Here is a 7,569-nt window from a genome sequence, read left to right as displayed (position 1 = left end):
TCCAATAGAGTACACGCAATATTTCTTTTAAGTAATTTTTTTTGGGGGGAGGGGGTACAGACAATCTTCACCCTCCTCCCCCCGTAGTTCACACAACGCATGACGTCAGAACGCATGCCCTGATCAAGGAAGGATGTAAACCACAATCTTTATGCAAATATGTGAACGGTACAGTCATGAGAGCCAATCTGAAAACCTTTATGGTCAAAGCCCTGTCCTGTCACCGACCATGACTACCAAAATTTCAGTCAGTTATCGAGATGGTGAATAAATCGGATAATGTCGGGGCAAATGATCATGTTAGTGCTAACCCATTCAGCCAGGAAACATCGTTCATTTTATTCTTGCAACAGCCTGATGATTTTATTCAGCTTAGGGTACACTTTTCAAACTGAAGGAGTCAGATGCAGTACTAATAAAGTCTTTAGTACGAGAGGCTGCTCGTAAGCTGAATAAAATGGCTTGATAACAATAAGAATAAAATAAGAATGATGTCACTCTGGTTCAGGGGAATAAACGAATCTTTACCTAACCAAGGTTTACGTAGTCAACACATTTCGTACAGAAATAACAATGATTAGATGGACGTGTAGTTCTTACTTAAATGCTAGGCCTGGGTTTGGGGGGGAGGCTAGGTTTACTATTGACGAATTAAGAGGAGGGATGGGACAAAAGTGTATTGTTGTGATGAGGAGGGATACATTGAGATGGTTAGGACATGTAGAGAGGATGGAGGATGACAACTGGGTGAGGAGAGAGAGGTGTGAACGTCGGAGGTAGGGCTGCGAGAGGCAGACCGGAAAAGGCCTGGGACGAGGTCATAGTGTGTGACCTCAGGGATAAGGGAGTGAATAGGGAGGCTGCAAAAGATTGTGCAGTGTGGAGAGCCGCCATTATGTGACCAAGGCCGACGACGCATGCAAGCATGTTAGATCCTTTATAAAGATACGACACGAACGATTCGATACAGGTAAGGTTCAGGGATCACCATTTTCTATAATTTATCTCCTGCCACTTTTGCCTTCCATCTCTACAGTATCCCCGGCCATCCTATCGCGTTAACGAATAGGGGAATTTGGAGGAGGAACACGAAAAACATCAGTGTACCCTCCTCCTCCCTGCCTGACTTGCCTCATGCCCCCCCCCCCGCTCTCTCTATCTTACATCATGCATCCCTCTCTCTCTCTCTCTCTCTCTCTCTCTCTCTCTCTCTCTCTCTCTCTCTCTCCCTCTTTCCCATCTGTCTATCTCCACACTCCGACACGTCAGCTAAATATGACCCACCAAATGTTTAGTGGCTGTGTGTGTGTGTGTGTGTGTGTGTGTGTGTGTGTATCAGTATGTGCGTGAACCTGTGTGTGCGTGTATCTGTGCTCGAATATGAGTGTGTGTGTATCAGTGCCTGTGTGTGTATGTGTGTGTATCTGTGTGCATGTATCAGTGCCTGTGTGTGTATCAGTGCCTGTGTGTATCAGTGCCTGCTTGTATCAGTGCCTGTGTGTATCAGTGCCTGTGTGTATCAGTGATCGTGCGTGCTCTGATCAGTGCTTGTATCAGTTTTTGCATGAATGAATACGTGCGTGCATTAGTGTGTGCCTGCTCCGTGTGCGCGTGTTTAGTGCATACATGCCGCAGCGTGTGCGTGCATCGGTGTGTGCGTGCATCAGTGTGTGCGTGCATCAGTGTGTACGTGCTAAGTGTGTACGTAGTCAAATTGTGTGTGTTCAGTGTGTACGTGTTCAGTGTGTGCGCGTTTTTTGTGTGTGTTTGTGTGTGTTTGTGTTTTTGTGTGTGTTTGTGTTTGTTTGTGTGTGTGTGTGTGTGTGTGTGTGTGTGTGTGTGTGTGTGTGTGTGTGTGTGTGTGTGTGTGTGTGTGTGTGTGTGTGTGTGTGTGTGTGTGTGTGTGTGTGTGTGTGTGTGTGTGTGTGTGTGTGTGTGTGTATATCAGTATGTGCGTGAACCTGTGTTTGTGCATCATTATGTGTGCGTATCTGTGCTCGTATCTGAGTGTGCGTGTATCAGTGCCTGTGTGTATCAGTGCCTGTGTGTATCAGTGTCTGTGTGTATCAGTGTCTGTGTGTATCAGTCCCTGTGTGTATCAGCGCCTGTGTGTATCAACGCCTGTGTGTATCAGTGTGTGCGTATATTAGTGTGCGTGCGTGCTCTGATCAGTACTTGTATCAGTGTTTGCGTGAATGAATACGTGCCTGCATTAGTGTGTACCTGCTCCGTGTGCGCGTGTATAGTGCGTGTATGCCGCAGCGTGTGCGTGCATCGGTGTGTACGTGCTAAGTGTGTACGTAGTCAAATTGTGTGTGTTCAGTGTGTACTTAGTCAAACTTTGGGTATTCAGTGTGTACGTGTTCAGTGTGTGTGTGTTCAGTGTGTGCGTGTTCAGTGTGTGCGTGTTCAGTGTGTGCGTGTTCAGTGTGTACGTGTTCAGTGAGTGCGTGTTCAGTGTGTGCGTGTTCAGTATATGTGTGTTCAGTGTGCGCGTGTTCAATGTGTGCGTATTCAGTGTGTACGTGTTCAAAGTGTGCGTGTTCAGTGCATGAGTGCTCAGTGTGTGCGTGTTCAGTGTGTGCGTGTTCAGTGTGTGCGTGTTTAGTGCGTGCGTGTTAGTGTGCGTTCTCTGTGTGCGTACTTATGTGCGTGCTCTGTGTGCGTATTTACTGTGTGCGTATTTACTGTGTGAGTAAACCAGTGTGTAACTCAAACTGTCTGCGTGTTTGTAAGTGTGAAGGTATGAAAAAATTTAGTGATGATGGTGACGATGATGATGATGATGATGATGATGATGACGATGATGACTGAGGTGTCTGGCAGTAGATAGTAGTAGTAGATAGATGACGACGACGATGATGATGATGGCTATTATATTGGTTGTGGTGGCGGTGGTGGTGGTAGTGGTGATTTTGATGATGATGATGATGATGATGATGATGATGATGATGATGATTTTTTCTAGTTCTTTTTAATTTGGAAACTTTTATGTTATCAAGGAGGATTCTGTACTCTACTACTTTCACCTTGACTTGGCCCAAATTTTCGTCCTTTTGCAGCTTATTTCACGCGTCTCAGTTGCGTCTTTGAAACAGCACTTCTTCGTGACTAGCATAATATTCTATTGTTACAACTCAGCATTCGAGATAAAGAGAATGCAATTTAGGCCAAGTTAGAGTAAAATGAGCATAGTGAAGGGGATGGGATGGAGGGATGGAGGAGAGAGATATACGAGAGAGAGGGTGTAAGATGGGGGAAGGGCAGCGAAATGGCAGCGCACAGGGCGACATGGAGGCGATTTGTTTGTGGCCACTCCTTACGGGTTTAAGGCGTTTGGCTATAGATAATTAGACAATTAGGGCTATCGCTTTAGGTGACGATACACGACTATTAAAATTACATCCATTTCCCTTATTTTCTACAATTTCTTTGGCCTACAACGCTTCCTGGCGGACCGTAAGATATCCCTGTGTCCTAATTTAGTCACCTTAATGGCAAAAACAGCAAATCCCAACACTTGCAGCAAGAGGAGAAGCCTACACACCATCACTACCCCCTAACCAGCAAAACGACGTCTATTGCCCTCATCTGTTGAATCTATTTGACCTATGTCACTTCCTGGTTGGCAGCAAGATACCTCTGTGTCCTATCTGAATCATCTTAATGGCAAAAACAGCGAAATTTAACCCCAAAACAGTAAAATTTAACACTTACATCAGGAGACGGAGCCGACGCAGCCTCACCCTCTTATCGTCCGAGTACCACTGACTGACCAATGGAATGCCATGCTTGTCCAGCCCAGATACTCGTGTGAAACTTTACCCAACTACTTTTACAACCACAAGAGGGCACGGAGGCCCTCTCATCTTCAGGGTAACTCTAGTATTTTATTCTAGCTATTATGCACCTGTGAGCTATTTATAAGTGTCTGAGAGCGTTAATGCTGTAAATATTAACCCTCCAATGGTCGTGGCAACTCTAGTACTTTTATTTATTAGACTCCTGACGATTTTATTCAGCTGGGATTGGGTCTTAGGAGCCTGAGTGCATAAGAGAGAACCGTCGTAGAGGAAGCATCAGGGACCGCAGCAAACAAAGTCAGAAATTATAGCTAGATTTTTACCATACTCTATTCACTTTCACTTTGCCTAATATTGCCATCTCCTCACCTTAAATGCTGAGCTGTAAGGATACATTAACACTAGAATATAGAACAATACTCTCTTTTCCCTAAATGGACCTAAAATTACCATCTCTCCGTCTTGAATGCTGAGTTGTAACAATAGATGAACACCAAAACATGATGCTAGTCACGAAGAAGTGCTATGTAAAGGATGTAGAGCCATACCATTGTCATTTCCCGGCACTGGGCTACGTGAAATGAGTAAAATGACCTACACAAGGATGGAAATCTGGCCCGTGTTAGAGGAAGACCGGTATAGTCACGAAAGGGTGTTATGGAATGGATATAAAACTTCACTTTAACTTGGCCTAAAATTGCCATCTCTCCATCTTGAATGCTGAGCTGTAACAAGAGCCTGACATTAGAATATGATGCTAGTCACAAAAAAGTGCTGTTGGACATATGTAGAGCCGTGTTATCGTCTTCTTCTGCCTCAAATTATGCTATGAGAAATAAGCAGCAAATATAAGATCTCAGCCATGTTAAGTCTGATAAGCTATACATACAGCTTAATGGAACGCTCTGATAAAAATTACAGCTATAAACCCATTATACAACTCCCTAGCACCTCATACATAGCGATTTATTTTGCTTATTACACCTTGCTCTCCTATTGTGCTGTATAAATCCTTCAAATTTTGCCATACTCTGCATAAATAACGTACAAAAAGATGTTAACCAGCCCTATCCAAAAATAAATCGCTAAGGAAGTCTTTGGGTGACTGGTGGGAGGTGCCTGTGTGTTACCATGGCAACTTCCCACACCACTACAGTTACATACACACATTTCCCCACCAGCAAGTTCCATTACAGAGCATTGTGTGTGTGTGTGTGTGTGTGTGTGTGTGTGTGTGTGTGTGTGTGTGTGTGTGTGTGTGTGTGTGTGTGTGTGCAATCTTATCAGTGTGATGTGTACGTGTGTGTAGTCATGTGTGTATATTTGACGCACATGTGTAGGTAAGTGTAACCAGTCTTATCAGTATGACATGTGTGCGTGTGTGTATGTGACGTATATGTGTAGGTGTGTACGAGTATGTGCACAGGCAAGCACATGCACCCTAACACACTCCTGCATGTCCCGTCACCAGCATAGGATTTTACAAGACGTAGAGGCAAGCACACGCACCCTAACACACTCCTGCATGTCCCGTCACCAGCATAGGATTTTACAAGACGTAGAGGCAAGCACACGCACCCTGACACACTCCTGCATGTCCCGTCACCGGAATATGATGCGACAAGGGGCGTAGACAAGGTAAAGAGAATTATGAGAGGCAGGTTCACCTCCCCCGACCGTGCCCCGACCACGGCCTTTGAGAAGCCCGTGCCCCGACTCGTGCAGGCTGTGACGTCAAGGATAAGAGAGAGAGAGAGAGAGAGAGAGAGAGAGAGAGAGAGAGAGAGAGAGAGAGAGAATGGCAGCGTGACAGAAAACGAATGTGATGGTATAGCAATGTAAAGTGGCCATTTCCGTATCATTTGGTAGGTGTTTGGTGTTGCTGTGTCTCAACAGTGATTCTGTCAATATTTTCCGTTGTTTGTCTCATACTCAGCTGGCTTACAGGCACCTGTGACGTCGGATCTGTGTCTGTCTGACCCTCTATACGACATTCCTATATTCTCTGAAAACAGACAGTTCTTCTGCAAGACATGTTTTATATCTCAAAAACATAGCATTAACCTTTTCATTGTTCTGCAATGCAGTTTAGGATGCAAATAAAAGTAACCCCTATAGGCCGGGGAGCTGATATCACAGGGCAGGTAGGTGAGTGACTGGCAGGGACCCTCAGTCTGGATTATCTGTGACGTCATGCACAGACTGACACGTTATTGCTCCCCCCCCCCGTGTGAAACTACCTTATATTCTCTTTACCTTGGGCGTAGAAGCAAGAAAACATTTTAAGTAAGTAATAAGGATTAGCACCAAGCCCAAGAGGACTATATGGCACTAAAACCGCTGCATAAAAATGACGGGTATGCTGTGGTGGAATGAAGGTAGAGGGTAAGGCGGGGAAGACACTAAATGTGAGGCAAGATAAGGGTGTGAGATAGGAAGCGCATGAGGTGTGTGATGGAAAACACAGGGGATTCACCAAGAAGATCGGCTAAGGTAGGGGCACGTCCAAGGGAGTAAAGGAACGGCAGAGTCCGTCTGTGCACGGCGTGGAACCGAGGGCAGTCAAGGGAAAACATTTTAACACGTGTTTGTATGCACCATTTCAAGTCAGGGGTAAATTCTAAAATATTACAAATGTCTATATGCAGCTGGTACTGTGTATTGGAGGAAAACGGAAGATAAAATGTACAGGCAGTAATGGAACTGTATTAAGCAACCGTCATCCTCCAAAACAATGTCAAATAATTTTTTTGTTAATAGCAATGAAACTTTATAAAGGACGTGTTATCAAAAAGGCGATCCGTAACATGGACTCGGTAAATGTTTAACAAGAGTCACAGACGCTATCTGACAGGAGCACAGTCTTGGCTTCACGTGCAACATTCTCTTCTTCCCTCAGACACGCCAGTTGTTACTCGTGCCCTGAGGTTGACTAACAAGGAAAATCTTGCCTAAGGATGAAAGAAACTGCTAAATCTGTCCTACGTTGTAGCTTTCCTGACTACGTGTATACCACAACAGCCAGTCTCTCTCATCTTCCCTCACAAATACGCCAGATGTTACATTGTGCTCTTAGGTTGTCTGAAGAAAAAAAGTTGGTTAGGGATTGAGAAGTAAAATAGGTAAATCTGTCCATGACTAATTTCCAGTATCACCTAACGTTTGTGCGAGTGGCAGAGTTTGATTAACAGTTATTAGGCATCTCTTGCAATGGCCCATTCTGGTATGTAAAATATTCTCTCCTCAGTCCCTGCCTCTCCTTTACCCCCCCACCTCCCTCCTTTCCTCCCTCTCCATCTTCTTCCATCTCTCACCATTTCCCCCCCCTCCCTCCTTCCTTCCTTCCTTCCTTCCCCCCTCCTCGCTCTCCCCTTCACGTTGCTATTTTTGACAGAGCTGCCCATCTCACTCACGCTGGTATTCGTGTCCTGTTTTCCTCTAAGCATCAAGCTGTGTTGGAATCATTCTCTATTGGTTCCTCGATATTTTGGCTACGAAATGCCGTCTTTGCATGTCAGTCAGTGTCCTAACAAACCCAGGGCACCTGTAATTTTAACACTATAATGCTTATCCCTTGCAATCTATGATGCAGATTATTCCCGCTGTCCCTAAGAGATTTTATTTAGAAACTTTTCGAACTGGAGTTGTTACATATAGCCTTACATATAGCCTTCTTTAACCCCCTCTATATATATTTTTTCGACATAGAAGAAGGAACTAAAGGCCAGAAGCCAGCAGGATTTACAATAAAAAAAAAAAAAGGAAA

The sequence above is a fragment of the Coenobita brevimanus genome, chromosome 36, assembly GCF_032717465.1.
Source record: "Coenobita brevimanus isolate Jiangsu-jjx chromosome 36, ASM3271746v2, whole genome shotgun sequence".
In the NCBI taxonomy this organism is placed as follows: domain Eukaryota; kingdom Metazoa; phylum Arthropoda; class Malacostraca; order Decapoda; family Coenobitidae; genus Coenobita; species Coenobita brevimanus.
The sequence above is the reverse complement of the archived record's forward strand: the minus strand, read 5'-3'. Positions refer to the sequence as shown.